General features: G+C 35.2%; 1 long non-coding RNA gene across 1 annotated transcript; it reads left to right on the top strand.

The window, feature by feature from the left end:
• Positions 1-2,112: 2,112 nt before the first annotated feature.
• LOC127503856 (uncharacterized) lies at positions 2,113-16,271 on the top strand. The gene is made up of 3 exons (XR_007927233.1): positions 2,113-2,261; positions 3,505-3,614; positions 15,331-16,271. It is a non-coding gene; the product is annotated as an uncharacterized LOC127503856 (long non-coding RNA).
• Positions 16,272-21,400: the final 5,129 nt, after the last annotated feature.

Genomic DNA, 21,400 nt, shown 5'->3' on the forward strand with positions numbered 1-21,400 from the left:
CAGCGTGGATGGCGTCGGGATGTTAAGTGAGCTCTCAGAATCAATGCGTTTCCCGAGTAGTGGATTTTAACAAGGCCTATTTCGCAAGCAACATGACTCTTGTCGATCTCCTTGTGGTTTCTTTATAGCTGAAACCAAAATGAGTCCACATGAGCTCTGTACACCGCGGCGGGAGCTAGAATAATTCTATCGTCTTGTGAGCTGGGTTTGCTAATGCTAACGCCAGTGATGCACGCGCCTTGTGCCTTCTGAGATAACACTGACATATAGCGACTAGCGGTTGGGATTAAACCGAACACAAAGCCACGAATCTAGTAAATAAGTAAGTAAATAAATAAAACAATAAATATCGATACAGTGTCGCCAAACTTAATATCGCGATATTGACGTGTACTGATATTTTCTTACACCCCTAATAATTAATAATAAATAATAATAAATGGGAAATCTTGTGTGACTTATTTGAAAAAGTAACTCAGGTATTTTGTTGTTAATTTAAAAGTAATGCGTAACTTTACTTGAAAAAGTAATCAGATTACATAACTCGGATTACTTGTAATATGTTACCCCCCAACACTGTTGAGAACTGATTTCAGACTCGCAAATTTATCAATATACAAATTATTAAAGGGTTAGTTCACCCAAAAATGAAAATAATGTCATTTATTACTCACCCTCATGTCGTTCTACACCCATAAGACCTTCGTTCACCTTCGGAACACAAATTAAGATATTTTTGATTAAATCCGATGGCTCAGCGAAGCCTGCATAGACAGCAATGGTACTTCCTCTCTCAAGATCCATAAAGGTACTAAAAACATATTTAAATCAGTTCATGTGAGTTCAGTGGTTCTATCTTAATATTATAAAGCGATGAGAATATTTTTTGTGCGCCAAAAAAAAAACAAAAAAAAAACGACTTTTTAACAATATCTACCGATTTCAGAACACTGCTTCAGAGCGTTATGAATCTTTTGAGTCGAATCAGTGATTCGGATTGCGTATCAAACCGCCAAACTGCTGAAATCACGTGACTTTGGCGCTATACGAACCACTGATTTGATTCGTAAAGCTCCGAAGCTTCAAGAAGCAGTGTTATGAAATCGGCCATCACTAGATATTGTTAAAAAGTCATTATTTATTTTTTTTTTGGTGCACAAAAAATATTCTCATTGCTTTATAATATTAAGATAGAACCACCGTACTCACATGAACTGATTTAAATATGTTTTTAGTACCTTTATGGATCTTGAGAGAGGAAGTACCATTGCTGTCTATGCAGGCCTGATCGGATTTCAGCAAAAATATCTTAATTTGAGAACCATAGTGTTCACGTGACCCATTTGGGCCATACTACGTATGTTTTTATTTTTGTTTTTGAATTTTTCCTTGTCTCTCAAAAAAGTTTTTATTTTTATATATAAAATACGGTGTGTCCACTATGTGCCAGTATGTGTGTGTGTTTGAGATCTGACCAGATTTATGACTTCTGTCGACTCTCCTGCTGAGAACTGTTAAGATATTCCCATAGAATGCATAATGAACTCCTTATTTTATTTATAGAGCCGAGGCGGCAAGAATGCACAGAGGGCCAGAAATAGAAAATGTGTGTGTATATATTAATTTGGACGTTGATGATTTATTTGTATAGAATATATCAGCATCATATTTCATTCTGCTTATCAGAATATCACCCACTACAGTGCTATATGTGGATCTGTGCAATAGATTAACCTATAGTTAACTTGCCGAATATGCAACATAGGCCTATATACTGTAAGTGTATGTTTTTGTATGCTTATTTTTGTGCATGACCCTGATATGTCATAGCAATGAAGCTGCTGTTCTTGACAATAAAAAAAACTATCACAACATTCATCGCACATAATGTTTAGCTTATATTAAATATTATGTATGTGTGATTTACTGTTTGTCACCTCTTATACATTGCCACTATTGGTGTTTCTTCATTCTTGATCTGAACATCTTGCAGCATGAATAATGAAAGAGTGTAACGGCTCACAGTTTGAGCAAATTATCACTGTTGTACCTCTCCTTTCCAGTAGGGGCCAGTGTGTTGATTGAGATTGGGCTGCAGTTGTGCGTGTTTCTTCCCAGCACAAGGTCACAGACTGTTCGCACGGCCCGTCTCTCACTCTCTCCGCGCTGTCATTGGCTAGGCAGGTTCTGGTTCACCTAATCCCCACTGGATCTGCTGTACCCAGAGAATGAAAAGAGATGGATTAGACAACATGAAGCAGGTGATGTTACAAAGCTTTTTGAGCTAGAAAAAAAAGGAATACGAGAAATCTCCCACAGTATATTATTGAGCTCCACCCACTCCTCGCTGTCCCCTGGGATAATTACTGTAGTGATTGACAGGTGGACTGACCTCTCCCGGCTCTCTGTCTCCATTTGTCATTCTTTCTGATGTTGACAAATGACTCTTCCATCTCCTGTTACCTCATGACAGCTGTCAGGATCCCCGTGTGGGCTTTTACCTCATTTGCTCCGCATTGAGTTTACATGTAGCTACACCTGCTTACTTGGGTTTCGTAGAAAAGTGACGGACAATAATTTTGGTCTTGTCAGTAATGAAATTTGGATTGTGATGATTTCTTAAACAGGCACGGTAACACATATAACATGCTAGGAACATAATAATCACTGCAATAATGACCCAAGCATAGACTCTTCAGCATTTGCCTATTTAAATAAAAGTCCCTTTCAAGGAAAGTCTGTTCACGGCGGCCATATTTCTATTTCGGGCATTCAAGACCAATCCTATCTATTTGAATGGGGGAATCCTGAAATCTCAAAAACTGCTTGGCGAACTCACAAATAAATAATATATTTCAAATCAGCGACGAAAACGGACATGAACTGTCCCATAAATGTTGTTTCTTATGCTCAACTCGCGTTTGAAAAGCTTATTTTTCAGGCTGGACGAGCCAATACGCATGTGCGGTCCTAAAGGATTAGTCCACTTTTAAATGAAAATTTCCTGATAATTTACTCACCCCCATGTCATCTAAGATGTCCATGTCCTTCTTTCTTTAGTCGAAAAGAAATTAAGGTTTTTGAAGAAAACATTCCAGGATTTTTCTCCATATAGTGGACTTCAATGGCCTCCAAACAGTTGAAGGTAAAAATGTCAGTTTCAGTGCAGCTTCAAAGGGCTTTAAACTATACCAGACGAGGAATAAGGGTCTTATCTAGCGAAACGATCAGTCATTTTCTAAAAAATTTGTAAATGTATGCGCTTTATATAAACAAATGATCGCCTTCAAGTGGTTCTGCCAAAACCGCACTTCCGTATTCTTCAAATAGCTTATGCTGTATTTCCTACGCCTTCCCTATTCTACTTAAGGAAAAAAGGGAACTGGCGCCGCGTTCGTTCCGTAAGTTGAATATATTTTTTATAATAAATAAATATTGAATAAAATGTTTTAATTGCTTTCTTATTTATTTATTTATTTTATTCATCATGGTCTGTGCCCACAGTTCCTGGGATGTCATTAGAATTCCTTCAGAGTTTCCTGTGCCGTTTGCTGCATGAGTCTGACCTCAGCAAACACCAGCGTCAGGCAGCGATCACACAGCTGTGTTTAAAGGTACAGTCACAGACTTTATTTCCAGCACTAGTCAGTTTGCATGTCTTTGACCCACAGCATTATTTTCTGTTTGAGTGTGGAAAAAGAATGGGCTGAGGTACGAACCACTGAAATGAGTTAGGAAAGGTCACTGAATTACAATGACGTGTGCGTATGAGAGTGAGCGTGTAGTTTGAGGCCGTGTCTGTTAGCTGGGGTTGTTATTGGCATATATATAGGCGTGCGGCGCACGCTTTGAGGCCACAAGTCTTGCTGTTTTAAAGGTGAACTTGATTTCTCTCCCGCTGGGTCTAAATAAAAGAGGGGAACACAGAAAGAGAGAGAGAGAGAAGAGGGAAAGAGATGAATCTCCCCCTCTCTCACTCAGTCACCCTAAATCCTAGTAATTTGGCAAAACATTGCAAAGTTTTGTCTGTCAGTATCTAGTCTGGTACACATTGCATCCTAATCTATGGGCAAAAACCCTCTAAATACAAAGCAAAAGACTGTGGACATGTAACATGTTTACAGCTTTGCTTTTATGTGCCATTTATCTGAAATCATTTGCCACAATAGCAGAAAATATATAGACTTTAGAATTTGTTTGATCAACAATAAATATTTTCTATAATTTATTTTGTGATACTCAGAATTAAATTTTTTTTTATTTATTCTCTATTTAATTCACAGTAAAATATTTAGATATTCATGTATTCTAATATATCTAAAATGATTATATTGCAAGAATATATAATGTATATAATTAGAAATAATTCATTATTAACTGTAATTAATATATATATATATCATTTTTACACATTTTTAATTATATATTGTATACTCCTCAATGACTATATATATATATATATATATATATATATATAAAATTCACAGTAAAATATTTAAATATTCTAATGTATATATTTATATATTAATTATTAATAATCTTTTATTATACCTGAATATTTAAATACTTTTACTGTGAATTTTATTTATGTATATATATATATATATATATATATATATATATATATATATATATATATATATATAATTCACAGTAAAATTATTTAAATATCCATGTATTTTAATGTATCTAAATGATTATTAATAATTTATAATATATAATTATATTTTATATGAATAATTAATATATAATTATATTAGTGAAGATTTATAATTATAAGTATGTTTAGATTTATTCATATATGTAATATTTTTTATGTCGCACAGGATTAAATGTATTTAATATGTGTATTCAATTGTAAGAATTTATAGTAGAAATATTGTAAAATCCATTTTTTTTAAGTAGTTCTTTTTAAGATTTGATATAAACTGTTAACAATGTGACTAACTTTTTAATGACTTTGTTTCCAGACAGACTTATAAAATCCCTGTGTGTCTCTAGTTGCCAATGAGAACTTGTTATTTCAGCTAAGTTTTGTGTGCAGTATGTGCATCGGATGGTCAGTGAATATACTGTATGTAACAGTTTGTGGTTGTTGACATATGAGCTTAAAGGGTTAGTTCACCCAAAAATGTGATATGTAAATAATGTCATTAATTACTCACCCTCATGTTGTTTCACACCCGTAAGGCCTTCGTTAATCTTCGGAACACAAATTAAGATATTTTGATTAAATCCAATGGCTCAGTGAGGCCTCCATTCACAGCAATGACACTTCCTCTCTCAAGATCCATAAAGGTACTGAAAACATATTTAAAACAGTTCATGTGAGTGCAGTGGTTCTACCCTGAGCCATCGGATTTAATCAAAAATATCTCAATTTGTGTTCCGAAGATGAATGAAGGCCTTACGGGTGTGGAACGACATGAGGGTGAGTAATTAATGACATTATTTTCATTTTTGGGTGAACTAACCCTTTAAAACTACCCTAAAGCAGCTCTGCGGTGGTTCTGGAGTTTGATTCTGGCCTAAAGTTTCATCTATCATCATATGGCACAATCATAGACAGAGTGTGAGTTGTGAGGATTTGTTGTCTAGAATTTTTTGGAGTGTGACGGTGCTGTCGGTACGAGCGTGACAGACTTCTGATCCCTGTGGGTCTGATCCAGCACTGCTGATGATCGCCACTCTGACCGACTGGAAATTGGACACATCAATCCTGCACAAACGCATGAGTGTTTCTGTCTTTGACTCTGGTCCATCTGATATACAGCTTCCTGAAGAGATCCAAATGAAAAATCCCATTCAAAATTGATTTAGTGAGAACATTGCCTTGAGTTTATGATGGTAAACACTTCTACAACATACGTCAGTGTGATTTCAACTTGAACATTTTTATCAAGTTCCTAAAATATTCATTTTTATATTTGATTGCATTATATGGTGATAATATAGAAAATTATGTTTCTAATAGGTGAGATCATGGAAACGATAGTGAATTACCATAGTGAGTCAATTTATTAATGTTAGTTAAATACCCAATGGCCTAATTTTTATATTTGTGGCTGATCAATATGAGTTAGTTTAGTTTAGTTCTTGCCTACTAACTACTGTTGAAATGTTTGAAGTCAATAAGATGTTAGATGTAAGAATATATGATATTATTTAAATAATTCATATTTAATTATAATAACTATTAAATTAAATAACAATAATTACTATTAATTAATTATATTTAAATAATGTTTGAATGCATTTATTCGATCAAAACTGGCATTAAAGACATTTATAATGTTAAATCAAATGATTTCTATTTTAAATAAATGGATGTTTGTTTGAACTTTCTATTCATCAAATAATCCTGACAAAAAACGTATCACGGTTTCCACAAAAATATTAAGCAGCACAACTGTTTTCAACAATGGAATAATAATAATAAAAAAATGTTTCTTGAGCAGTAAATCAACATACATTTATAATAATGAGACTGAAAATTCAACTTTGCCATCAAAGTAATAAATGACATATATTCAGATAGGAAACAACTATTCTAAATTGTAATAATTCACAATATTACTGTTTTTACTGTATTTTTGATCAAATAATTTCTGGCTTGGTGAGCATAAGAGGCTTATTAAAAAATCTTACTGACCCTAAACCTTTGAATGGTAGTTTGTTTAATCTCTAATAAGCACATTGTGTTTTTGAATTTAATCAAATGTTGTAATGAGATTTATCTCAGCATTTGTTTTGGTCTGTCATGACCTCTCACCTCGATCTTTGACCTCAGGATGACCCCTCTGTTTGGTCCAAAGTAACTCAAGATTCACTCACAACCCTCAGCTTTCCTCTTTATCAAAGATTGTTAAAGTAAAAATTGCTACTTGATCACAGTCAGCACTTTCCACAGTTCAGTCTTCTGTCATGTACCTGCAGACTGATTGGAAAGGCTTTGAATATTTCTCTCTCAGCATGATGAAATTACCAGGGATGGAGGACGCAGTGTTAATGTTCCCTTCCGTGCGATATTCTTTTTTGATGTGCGTTCTGCGTTTTGTCGAGGCAGGTCTCTGCTGCAGATACGCTTCATTCCAAATTGTTTTCCAGTGTCTGTTCTTAAATGTGGCAAGGCGGCCTCCTACAGCTGCTGTTTCTTGCTTTAGTGTTTAAGTGTGAGGGCTGAGATTGCTCCCTAATTCCTTTCACTCTCAAGCTTTATTTGAATGTCTGCTATAAAGGCTTTATTGATTTCTTTATTTTCCTTTCACACATTTTGCCTTTGTTGCACTTTGTGGTAGTGGTTTTTCCTCCACACATCCCCAGTCATATCTTCTCTCTCTTGCTCTGTCAATCCTTCTGCCTATTTACAAGTATATTGGATGAACTCGGTAGTTTTTGTGCTTTATCAAATCCATCTGCTCGAAAAGTACTCTGAGTCAGCGATATACGAGACTGTAAGTGTGTTCTTATTTATAAAGGTTTGTGCGGAGGTGTATAAGTTGTGTGTGTGTGAGAGAGAGAGAGAGAGGAAACAACAAATTGATGGAAAGAAAGAACAGTTTGAACTTATTACAGCCCCAGTGTCTGAAACACAAACTCTTTACTGTTTTAAATGCCCTGAAGCACATTATGTTCATTGTTTTCTTTCACACGCTCTCTAAAATCTCTCTCTCTCTGTCTCTAATTCCATGTTTTCTAATAATATTACCAAGGGACAGCATGTATATTGAAAATAGCTGAGGGCCTAACACAGACCCTTGCAGCACTCCATAATTTACTGACGTTAACTTGGATAATTCCCCTTTTAAATAAACAAAATTATAAGGGTCTGAAAGGTACAATCTAAACCCCCTTAATGCCTGTCCCTGAATACCAGTGTAATTTTGTAGTCTATCTAAGAGTATGATCTATAGTATTGAACGCAGCGCTAAGATCAAGCAAAACTAGCACTGAGATGCAGCCTTGGTCTCAAGCTTGAAGTCACTCACTTGTAATTTTAATGTGTGCAGTTTCTGTGCTATGGTGGGGCCTGAATCTTGACTGAAATTTTTCATAGGTATTATTTTTTTTTTGCAGGAAGGAGCACAATTGAGTGGACACAACTTATATATATATATATATATATATATATATATATATATATATATATATATATATATATATATAGTTGCAAGAAAAAGTATGTGAACCACTTGCAGAATCTGTGAAAATGTTAATAATTTTAACAAAATAAGGGAGGTAATACAAAATACATGTTATTTTTTATTTAGTACTATCCTGAGTAAGATATTTTACATAAAAGATGTTTACATATAATCCACAAGACAAAAAAAATAGCTAAATTTATTAAAATAACCCCATTCAAAAGTATGTGAACCATTGATTCCTAATACTGTGTGTGGTTACCTGGATGATCTACGACTGTTTGTTTGTTGTGTGATGGTTGTTCATGAGTCCCTTGTTTGTTCTGAGCAGTTAAACTGAGCTCTGTTCTTCAGAAAAATCCTCCTGGTCCTGCAGATTCTTCAGTTTTCCAGCATTTTTTGCATATTTGAACCCTTTACAGCAGTGACTGAATGATTTTGAGATCCGTCTTTTCACACTGAGGACAACTGAGGGACTCAAACACAACTTTTAAAAAAGGTTCAAACATTCACTGATGCTTCAGAAAAAAAACATGATGCATTAATAGATGGGGGTGAAAACATTTGGAATTTGAAGATCAAAGTAAATTGTATTTAATTTGTCTTCTGGGAAACATGTAAGTATTTTCTGTTGCTTCTGAAGGGCAGTACTAAATGAAAAAAATGATATTCAAGCGAAATAAGAAAAATTTGGACCTCTTCATCCTGTTCAAAAGTTTTCACCCCCCGACTCTTAATGCATCGTGTTTCCTTCTGAAGCATCAGTGAATGTTTGAACCTTTTTTAATAGTTGTGTTTGAGTCCATCAGTTGTCCTCAGTGTGAAAAGATGGATCTCAAAATCATTCAGTCACTGCTGTAAAGGGTTCAAATATGCAAAAGATGCTGGAAAACTGAAGAATTTTTGGGACCTGGAGATTTTTTCTGAAGAACAGAGCTCAGTTTAACTGCTCAGGACAAACAAGGGACTCATGAACAACCATCACAAAACAAAAAAACAGTCATAGGTTATCCAGGTAACCACACACAGTATTAAGAATCAGTGGTTCACATACTTATGAATGGGGTTATTTTAATAAATTCAGCTATTTTTTTTTTGTCTTATGGATTATATGTAAACATCTTTTATGTAACATATCTTACTCAGGACAGTACTAAATAAAAAAATAACATGCATTTTGTATGATCTCTCTGTTTTGTTAAAATTTTGCACATTTTCACAGATTCTGCAAGTGGTTCACATACTTTTTCTTGCAACTGTATATATATATATATATATATATATATATATATATATATATATATATATATATATATATATATATATATATATATATATATATATATACACATACACACACACACACATATATATATATATATATATATATATATATAATTAGAATTAATTGATAATATATAACATGTATATATGGGCTATATAAAAGTATATATCTAATATCATATGTATGTAATATTTAAAAAATATTTCTATTTTATTTATTATAATAATACTTTTATTTCTGTCTTTATGATTATGTCATAAAAACTAATGGTGGTCTTCCTTAATGTGAAATTGTTTGTGCCATTATATGAATCATGCTGCTCCAGTGAGTGTTTCTGTAATGTTCTCTGCGACAGGAAGTGCTCATAGAGCTGAAAATCTTTTTGGAACAGCACTTTCAAATCGAGAAGCAAAGGAATAAAATCAGATCAAACGAGAGAGGATGTGAAGATAGAAAACATTGGGGAAAAATACCAAAATTACGTATGTGCCTTTACGTACTGTATAAAGAAACATGTACCTACCCACAATGTACTGGGATTATTTATGTAATACTTACAGTACAAAAGAAAGGACATTTTCATCATACTGTTTAAGTACATTTCCACAAATAACCTCTGAATCAGAAGCATAACAACCCAGATTTGATTAGAAGAAAAAAAACACTGCAAAACCCATAGAAACATGGGAATTCACACCTTCCTTTTGCTTTATTTTTACTCCTACACAGCTTTATATTAACGCACCCTACGGAGTGATCATATGTTCCCTACCATGGGGTTTCAAGAGGGATTGAGAGAGTGAGAGACAGGAGAAAAAAAAAGTTTTTTTTTTTCCCAGAAATGATGTATTTTGTTTATAACAGTTTTTCTTTATATATAACTGATTAATTGTTTATAATAAGGCCAGAAACTTATAATAAAGGAATATTCTGGCTGCAAATTAAGCTCAATGTGGGGTAACGCAGTGCTGTTTTATCATATTAGACACATTTGTATGTTGAAATTTGTTATAATGCTACCTTGTGCGTTCGCTTGGCGGCTACTATGAGACACTGCAGTAAGCTAGATCGATATTATTCATGGTAAAACATGGTACTCACAGTAAATCAAGAAAATGAGATTTAAAGAATAAGACATACTGTGTTGAGCTATATAACATGATTAGTTTTCGATTGATGAATGTATCCAAACAGCTGCTCACCTGACTAAAAACTCATATATTAAATATATTAAAGTGTCTTTGGTGTTTCCATGGTTTCTACAAAATAAAAAATCGGAAATCGAGGGTAACGCAGGTATGTCATTGATAGGCGACGCACGGACACAGTCCGTGTCCTGGTTAAAATTGCTTATTTCTCTGGATTTAAACATTCTTGGAAACATTTGGGATAATGTAAGTACACAAGTCAACAAAATATATAACTGACTAGTGGTTTTTGGATATTTTAATCCAAAAATCTTACACATTGTGCCTTTAAGCTAAATAATGGTCCGTTCGCCGCGGGGCCCCCTCAAGCCCGGTGTGGTCCCACCTGTTGCACCGCTGGCTCTGTATAGACTTTGCCACGTCAGTGCATCAATGTTTGTGCGTCAATATTTGTGCTTTGGGTGCAAAATATAGGAAGATATAGGTTACTCAATATTTGTCATTAGTGTCGTCATTACGCAATGACATAAACTAATCTTTTTTTTGAACTGGTTCATTGAAACAGTCAGAAAGAAACTGTTCGTGGAAATGAATCGGACTTCCAAACACTATTATCGAGTGAAAAGCGAATTAATGATTAGCTCTGTAGTACTGAAAAAGGCTCTTGAGGAGTTGATTCCCCTTGATGGAATCGATTCAAACCTTTGGAATCGACTCTCGATTTTAAAGGCCTCGGAATCGAGGATTCTATTTTTTTTTTTGCAATCAATTCCCAGCCCTAATATAACCACAAGATGTAAATAATATGTGTTAATTTGATTTTGGTGTGAAAAAAAAAATTGCTTACCTTTTTTGTGCTTGTATAAAATAAGCTTGGATTCTCCAAAGTTGCCACCAATTTTTTTTTTTTTTTTTTTTTTTTAAGAAAACAAGGGTCAAAATTATTTTAAACTTAGCAAATGCTCTTGATTGATTTAAACTTGCACTGAACATACTGTAAAACATAACTTTGATTTTAATTTCTCAAATAAAATCCATGAAATTCTCTTATGTTAACACACACACATGCTTAAAGTATCCTTGTGGAATTTTAAAAAACACTCAGATTTAATCAAAGCTGAAGTAATAAAGCGAATCCTTTGATGTTAGGAGGTGGTTGGAGAGAGAGGTGAAGTTTCGAGCCGCTGGGCTTCCACTCTTTCCTCTCGTTCTCAGTTCTCTCTCTCTTACTCTGATTATATAATGCTGACGTTTTTGCCAAACCCCATGCTATCATTTTTTAATGTGTCTCTCTGAGGTTAATCCATAACACGGCCCCGCTGAAACTTCACACCACACTCTGACATGTCTCTAAATTTACCACGGAAAGGCCAGACAGTCCAAAATGCATATTACATCTATAGAAATGAGAGAGCGAGCTTCAGTGCATGAAAAAGACATTTAGTGTTGATGTTTGTGAATACCTTCAGTCGTTTACTCCAGAGCATTGACTACCTTATTAAAATGACTTCATGTTGAGGCTGCAGTGTGTGTTTCACTACAACAAGAGGCAGCAAACTTAATTGAAAATGTAGCTTGATTTTTTCATAGTTTGAAGAAAATATGCGGGAACCTTGCTTGTGTAAAAAGTGTCTGTGATATTCTAGTCTGTAGATATGACTAGGTTTGCTATGGGCTAAGTCCAAACACTTGCAGTAGTAAATATTTTCCATAATGTGAATAATACTGACATGCATTTGGTTGATGAGCTAAATGAAGTAAGATATCTAATAATAATAATTTATTCATTTATAATTTATAATTTATTAGGTACACCTGTTCAACTTGTTAACACAAATATCTAATCAGCCAATCACATGGCAGCAACTCAATGCATTTAGGCATGTAGACATGGTCAAGACAAACTGAGCATCAGAATGGAGAAGAAAGCTGATTTAAAGTAAGTGACTTTGAACGTGGCATGGTTGTTGGTGCCATACGGGCTGGTCTGAGTGTTTCAGAAACTGCTGATCTAGATGATGAATAGATGATTAGAAAAAAAAAATGTTACTTGATCTGATGAGTCTCAGTTTCTGCTGCAACATTCAGCTGAGCATCTTTTAAACACCACAGCCTACCTGAGTATTGTTGCTGACCATGTCCATCCCTTTATGACCACAGTGGACGATCTTCTGATGGCTACTTCCAGCAGGATAAGCCGCCATGTCACAAAGCTTAAATCATCTCAAACTGGTTTCTTGAACATTGTATTTTGTACAATGAGTTGACTGTACTCAAATGGCCTCCACAGTCACCAGATCTCAATCCAATAGAGCACCAATAGGTCATGGATGTGCAGCAAATGTGTGATGCTATCATGTCAATATGGACCAAAATCTCTGAGGAATGTTTCCAGCACTTTGTTGAATCTATGCCATGAAGAATGAAGGCAGTTCTAAAGGCAAAAGGAGGTCAAATCCAGTACTAAGGTGTACCTAATAAAGTGGCTGGTAAGTGTGTGTACATACATACAGTATATCTGTATGGCAATTTCGCCATTTCGTACAAATTCTTACTTTCATCATCTCATGAATTTTTCCAATCTTGGCATCTTGAACTAATTCTTTAGATCTCGTCAACTCACACAAATTCAAGAATCTCAAGAACTTTAAAGATTTTTCCATCTTATATGAATTCTTTCAATCTCGTACAATTTAATACAATATTGCCATCTTGTAGAAATTCTTACGATTTCACCATTTTATATGAATGCTTGCTTTCGCCATCTCTTACAAATTTTTACGATTTCACCATTTTGTACAAATTCTTACACATTCACCATCTCATATAACTTTTTTTTTTTTCAGATCACGCCATCTTGTACAAATTCTTTAGATCTAGTCATCTGATACAAATTCAAACTTTTTTTCTATCTCATACGAATTAAGATTTCCCCGTCTCGTATGAATTCTTTCTATCTCGCTGTCTTGTATGACTTCTTATGATATTGTCATCTTGTAGAAATTCTTAAGAATTTACCATTTCATATGAATGTTTACACTTGCCATTTCATACAAATTTTTACGATTTCGCCATTTTGTACAAATTCTTCAAAATTTTTCTGATCTTGGCATCTTGAACTAACTCTTTAGATCTCGTCAACTTTTTTTGCTATCTCATAATTTTGAAGATTTTGCCATCTCATATGAATTCTTTCAATCTCGTACAAGTTATTACAATATTGGCAATTCTTACGATTTCACCATTTTTACAATTTCGTCATTTCGTACAAATTCTTACTCTTTCGCCATCTCTTCCACTCTTTCTGATCTCGCCTTCTTGTAGAAAAAAATCTTTAGATGTCGTCATCTCACACAAATTCTAACACTATTTTGCTATCTCATATGAAGTTTTATGATTTCCCCCTCTCGTGTAAATTATTTCGATCTCACCATCACTTACAAATCCTTAGGATATTGCCATCTTGTAGAAATTCTTACACTTTTGTCATCTCGTGTGAATTTTTTTTTAGTCGCCATTTCATACAAATTCTTTAGATCTCACCATCTCGAACGAAGTCTTACAATCTTGATCTGATTTTGTATAATATACACTGCAAAGAAGGCAGCCATTCATCATAAAACTGTGATGGCAGAGTTATATTTACAACTAACAGAAGGCTAGAAACCACAGTGTTTCTGTTTCTGAATCTTCAGAGTCTTTTGCATTCAAGTTTGGTTGCTTGGGGTCAAATCATTAAGTCAACTGAATTGAACTGCTTTAGTTACTCAGTAGCCTTTGGTATTGGTAGCCAGCTCACTATCATTGAGTGGAATTTTCTAAAATTATCTTATAAGAAGACAGCCTTTTGCCATAGGCATCTAAACACTGGGAGGGTGATTTACTTTAACACACAAAATCCCATTTGTTATCGGACTTACATTTGTAACCAACTCAGCAAAGCTGAGAGAATACCTTGCTGAGCAAGTCGAACAGCAGGCTATAAATACAATAGAAAATGACTCATCCCATCCATCCCAAAGGAAAAACGTAAACTGGAACACCCAAGTGACAAACTACCAGAGTCAGTGCCGGCGTGAATCTCAAATCTCGGCTTTCGCCCTCAGTCATCTTGTTTCCTCGCTTGCAGTTATTATCAAGGCATTAATTTGTTTTTGTTCTGAAAAATGTTTGTCATCTGCAATGTTTGGAAGTTTTCTTGTCTGGTGAAGCCCTTTCTCACCCCGCCTTCATATGCTGTCAACCAAGTGAAAATAATTAAATATATAAATAAAATATTATTTATAGTAAGTTAATGTTTAACTATTATTATTATTATCTTTAAGTTATTTCTTTATTTTTATTTTTATTGTATATAGTAATTAGTTATTGTTTAAGTATTTTACTTTAAGTTATTGCATGTAAGTCAGAAAATAAAGTAGGATAATATAAATTTACTTTTCAACACTGACATGAAGTCACATTAACTGGTGACCAGTCGTAAATTATTCACCCAAAGTCATCTATCATACCATAATTATTGCATAAAGGACAGAATATTTTGTTTTCATTTATTTTTATAATGTATTTAATGGCTGTACTTTAGACAGAATATGTTAAATAATGCAATAGTACAAATAAAATGAAACATGGTTGAAATAGATTAGGCCATTTTGGCTGAAGTGTTTCCATCTCTGTTTTCCATTTATTTATTTGACAAAACCAAATACTGCCATTTTTACCGAAATGTCCCAATTTGCTCTTTCTCTTGCAGTTCATTTGGGGGTCCTCAGCTGACTCAGCCGTTTAACCAGCTGCTGTATCAAACCACATGAGTATGATGACGTTTGTGGTTGACAGAGCATGTGAAGGCAGGGTCAGTTCCTAAGAACATTACTCATTTCTGTTCCCTGGGAATGTCATGACAGGAAAGCAATCGAGAGGATGGGGAAGAAAAGCATCGCAGCTCTTTCTCAGGTCTGGCTTTGAATACATCAGTGCAATGAGAAGTGATGAATTCATGCATTAGTCAGAAAAGTGTCCGTGTTGTCCTCGGCCGAGTTCTCATCTCTAATGGCTTATCTGACCAGGCAGCTGCCTGCTCACAACTATTTGAACAATGAACCTCCTGCAAGGGCTGCATAAATCAGTGCAGCCTCACATGAATACATGCATGCGAACGAACCTGTGAGCACCTGCAGGTTTACAGTGGAGTGCTGAGCCTGGACTTGATCAGAGGGGTTTTGAACGTGCTTGGACTGGAAATGAATGCTCCGGGCTTTGCTGACCAGCGCAGGACGCTTTTCCACGCTCTGTTAGCATGCATGCTTCTATCAGATTTATAAAAGCTTTCTCCATAAACAGAGCTCATTGTGGTAATTTCTTTCACATTTCAATCCTATCAAAACCATGTTTGCCGGGCTTTCATAAACTATTATGGATCACTAGAAGGTGCCATTATATTGAACCCAAAACGATTGACCCGGATTGGCTCTATTGAAGCGCACAGGTTCACACAGACCATTTGAAGACAAATGAAAGGCAATTGCAATGGAATCTAGATACAATTTTGTGGAAAATGGGAGAAGATACAATTTTTCTGATACTTTCCTGTTTCGCAAATTATTAAAAACGCATGGGTAAAACTTTATTTCACTGATCCACTTTAGACATTCTACTAACTATAAGTAACTGTGCAGCTACATTTCAATTACCAGTCATTATAGAGTATTAGACTGTCTGCTTAATATCTGCTAACACTTTATTTTGATGGTCCCCCAAAAGACATTATATGTATATCAACTTATTCTACTAACCTAACAGTCTACAAATATGCTAAGAAGTGTTAGTTGACATGTAGTTACAAAGTTACTTATAGTTAGTAGAATGACTAAAGTGGACTCTCAAATTAAAATGTAACCTACACTAAAAAGTGCTGGTTTAAAAACAACCCAAGTTGGATTGAAAATGGAAAAACCCAGCGATTGCATTGTTTTAACCCAGCAGTTGGGTTAAATATTTGGCCAACCTGGTGGGCAGTTTTATTTAACCCAACTATTGTTTAAAAATTACTATATGGCTGGCTTAAAATTAACCCAAAATAGGTTGGAAATTAAAAATCAGACACATAATTACTACTAGAGGCAACAATAATAATCAAAAGCTGAATATTTATTAATAAGCAATTTAATAAATGTTTATTGATTAGTTATTATTCATTAAACTTATTAACAAATGTTCATTTATTAAACATATTAATAAATGTTAATTACTAACATACTTTGGGTTCATTTTAAGCAAGCAATACAATAATTTTTAAACAATAATTAAAGTTAAATAAAACTACCCAGCAGGCTGGGCAAACATTTAACCCAGCCGCTGAGTTAAACCAACCCAACTCCTGGGTTTGTGCATTTTCAACCCAACTTGAACAGATCATTTTTTTAGTGTAAAAGGCACCTTAGTAATTTAGTTTAGACATTTCTATGACTTCATTTGATTTACTTGCTTTTATTTGTTTAGTGCAAGCATGCACCTAAGGGGCATATGTACAGACCATAAACTATATAAAACAATGGACGTTGTTTCTGTGACGTCACCCATAGGCTTCTGAAGAGCATTCTTGAATCCCAAAGTGGGCTGAGCTGGCTGCCGCCATCTTGGCCGCACGTCACTCCTGGATAACCGAAAATGGGCAAAGAGGCGGGAATTATCTGAGGTGACGTGACGGCTAACAGACAAACAGCTAGTAGTGAGCAGCGGCAATCCACCTGTCACTCAAGTGGCCACACCCTTAATTATGCAGAACTTTAAGGCTTAATATAATTTAAACAGATGAGTTATAAAAAAATTCACCCCCCTCACAGTTGTCATGAAATGAGCTATATAGACCAAAATCACTTTTTGTACCAGGCTGTAAACATATTTTTTTTTCTGCTGTAAAGTTGGGCATTTTAACATGGGGGGTCTATGGGATTGACTCCATTTTGGAGCCTGTCTCTAGTGGCCAGTCAATGAATTGCAGTTTAAGTTACTTCCGTGTTGGATTCAAGAGAGAGACCAGAAGATTGACGCATGGTACAGATAGCGATTTGCAGCGACCAATTTTCAGTTAGTATCCAGAAATATTATACTCTAAAAAATGCTGGGTTAAAAACAACACAAGAAATACAGTAATTCTTAAACAATAGTTGAGTTAAATAAAACTACTCAGCAGGTTTAAACCAACCCATTCACTGCATGGGTTAAAACAGCCCAATCTCTGGGTTTGTCCCATTTCCCAACATTTTTTAGAGTGTAGCACCCGTTGGCATGGTGACAAGGTGCACACAGTTTAACTTTATGCAAATGAGCAGTGATACAGAGACTCTGTGACCTCCAGTTATTTAATTGATGTCAGTGTGAGAACGCACCTTTACTCTTAACATCTGTGTTAGTAAGGGCTAAGATTGGGCCACAGTAACAGTAATTGTTTGCCAATCTTCTAAGTAAATGAAATGGCTGTGGATTAAGCCTTACGCATTAATTTCCATAATTAACAGCATCTATTTGTTCATCATCATTTTTTTGTGTTGAAGGTGGAAACTTGGGTGGTTTGATTTCAATACAGGAGTTTTTCCGTTGCATCATCTATATAGAAAACACATTTAACAGTTTACTATAGAATCTATAAAAACATCAGCTGTGTTTAAAAATGATGTGTTTATGTGTATATTGGTGGCCAAACAAAGACTGTTCTACCATGCTTAAATCCTCTAATGCATGATATGTATTTGACATTTTTAATCATGTGACATCCACACCACCATGGATTCCCTTTGTGTTTATTGGTCAACTTGGAGCCCCTATATTTTTATATGACATTTATAATATTTCAATACATTTTCCATTTATAATATTAACTTCTTAATTCATATTTTTATGTCATCATATATTCAAAATGCTTAATTACAGTGTTGATGGTAACAGGCAATATTATTATTTATAATTTGTACATTTTGCTATGATTATATGCTTGGATAGTTTTTTTCTTGTTATTTTTTAGTGTAATAATTCATACATTTTACCAAAATCGTTTGGGATTGATTCTGTTCTTATTAAATAACTGGAACATTTTCTTTCCTTTATGGTTTAATCATTCAGTCATCACAGGGTTAATGTATGTCCTAATAATCAGGAGTCACGAAACGGCTTAAATCATCAGGTAAACATTACTGCTCACTTACATGATTAATATCCCTCAATGCTGCACAAGCCAGTGCGGAGCATCCTGGCAATTATACAAGGTATCATATTGCTTCAGAGTGATGTCTGCCATTGGCTGATTAAAATGGCAGATTTTCAGCCATTCCTTAACAAGGATTTCATCATGATGTAATAGTTTTCTGTGAGCAAGAGGAAGCAATTTAATAAACACTTCATGTGAATTTGCAGCGTTCTGAGCACAGCCGTGAGGACGGCAGCACCGGCTGCAAAAGACAGTACAGGCTAATTTACGGGTTTTATGCTCGGGTAATCTTTTTAATCTTCATCAAATGCATTTATGCACCCCCCACCCCACAGGTTTTTTTTTTATTTCAGCCCATGTAAACGTTAGCCTTTAATCCTTGTCAAAACAAGAGCCAGACTCACCGGCTTCCAGCTCAATCCTCCTACCGATCCAAACTGTAATCAAACCACTACAGATCATCACAATGAAAGCACGATGGACGGAATTACGCAATGCTCTTAGGTCACTAAAAACTAAGTCTTAAACCTTTAGCTCATGTTGAAAAACATGGTGCAAATTCAGTCACAACAGAAATAATATAATACAGTGTTTTTGTTGCTTCTGTATCAGTATGGCAGCCATCTTGGACTAAGCACAAAAGCAGTGTTTTTATTTACCAATGGCATTGAATAAATTTGCTCTTTGCAGTCAGCCATCCCTGACAGCAACATAGTGTCGGCCCAGATCCGACCCACATCTGGTCCATGTGTAATCCACATGTACCAGATGTGGGCCGGATCTGGGCCACACTATGTTGCGCTCTGGGATGATTAATTTATTCCCTGAGCACAAGTGTCCAGTAATATAGAGTGCAACAATTGGGTTCCGAAAGTAAAAACTCACAGGGTAACTGATTTTTAATGATAGCTTCTAAACCGTTAAGGCAGGAACACCAAGCCGACGGTCGTCCGTCGGGCAGTTTTTGTTCGTCGGCTGACTAAGTTTTCTCAGTGTGTTCCGCACCGTCGGCTGAAGTTGGTCCTTTTTTTGGCCGATTTGACATGTTGAATCGGCGTCTGAGCTCAGTCAGTCCGTCGGGCCATCTGATCATTCTGATTGGCTGTTCAGCTACTGCCACCTGCTGGTACAGAAAGGCATTTCATCTTACGCAGGCGCAGAACGGACGTGCTACTTGGCCGTCGGCTGTCGAGCGTTGGTTTGGTGTGTCAGGCCAACTTTGGACCCAGACGCTGCCGACGTAAGCCAACCCCGCAGTCTGCTTTCATCTCCACTAGTTCGTCGGCGTTGGCTTGGTGTGTTCCTGCCTTTAAAGACATCTTTATTGTGAGCCATGAGGTTGATAACCAACACTTTTTGCTTCTGTCAAAGCTATTAGCCTGCATTATTTCAACTTAGTTTTAAAAATATCATGTTTAACAGCTAAATTTGTGGTGAAAAACTACATTACCCATGATGCTGTACAGGGAATTTCATCAATCAGAGAGTCGAAAGAAGCAAAATGTGCCAAAAGATCTCGTTAGCTCCAATGAAGTCTACAGGGGTCTACACTCTCAAGCAGAGGTCGCGTTAACCGAAAATTTTCCGTTACTGACAGATTTTTGTTTTGTTTTGTTTTTTTTGTTTGTTGCAGTGATGGAAAAATCTGAAGGCCGTCCGTCATTTTGACAGATTGCACTGAGGCTGATGTAATTTGTAACTGTAATTCCCACCCCTGTCCAGTTGGTGGTGACTTCGCTCCAGTGTGGCAGCAGAGCGCGAGTTCAGTCTCCAGAATAAAATGAAAATGATGAATTTGTTTAGTTATTTCAGTTATTTTTCTTGCTGACTATCAAGTTTATGGTCAACGAATAGCTCTTCTGAGGTATAATGTTACGTGACATTGTTTCCAACACTGATTGAACTGATTAAGACGTGATACAGATTTCGGTAAGCTACTTTATCTTGCAACATATTTTCTGATGTTCATTCATGTTTATTTCGTTCTGTAAAGTAGTAACGTTAAAGAGGAAGGGATGATCGCGTTTACTTACGATCCGCGACAACTGTTCAAGATGAAAACTGAAGTGACGCACAGTCTTCGTTCAACTTTCTTTTCATAATATAAATAAATGCGTAGCCTAGGCCTGTTTGCATATCCTGTAAGCTCGTGGAAAAAAATGAAAATGTGGACGAAAAAATAAACTATTAAAAGTCTTAATTTCATTAAAATTTAAATGACGGGTAATAATTGATTATGACGGAATTTTTACTCTCCCGTCCATCAAAATGACGGACAGTGACGGGACCTCTGCTCTCAAGATACTTAAATATTTGAATTTATATGCAATAAACTTAAAATATATTGTTTTTACATATTTAATCAGCATATTTTAAATGAGAAGTTGCATATTTCTCTATTGTTTTTAATTTGACTTTGCTGCTTGCTATGCTTCATGGGATTGTAGTTCTTCCCATCACTACAGCCGTTAAGTACACAGTCTTGTACCTTTGTATTTTCAAATTGATTTTCAAATACTTTTTTGCTTCAAATCAAAGTTTGTAATGTTATGATTCCCTTCATAGCTGGTTTGTTTGGTTCATGGCTTAAAACGCTTTAAAAAAAATAATTTTTTGA

The sequence above is a fragment of the Ctenopharyngodon idella genome, chromosome 21 (assembly GCF_019924925.1).
Source record: "Ctenopharyngodon idella isolate HZGC_01 chromosome 21, HZGC01, whole genome shotgun sequence".
In the NCBI taxonomy this organism is placed as follows: domain Eukaryota; kingdom Metazoa; phylum Chordata; class Actinopteri; order Cypriniformes; family Xenocyprididae; genus Ctenopharyngodon; species Ctenopharyngodon idella.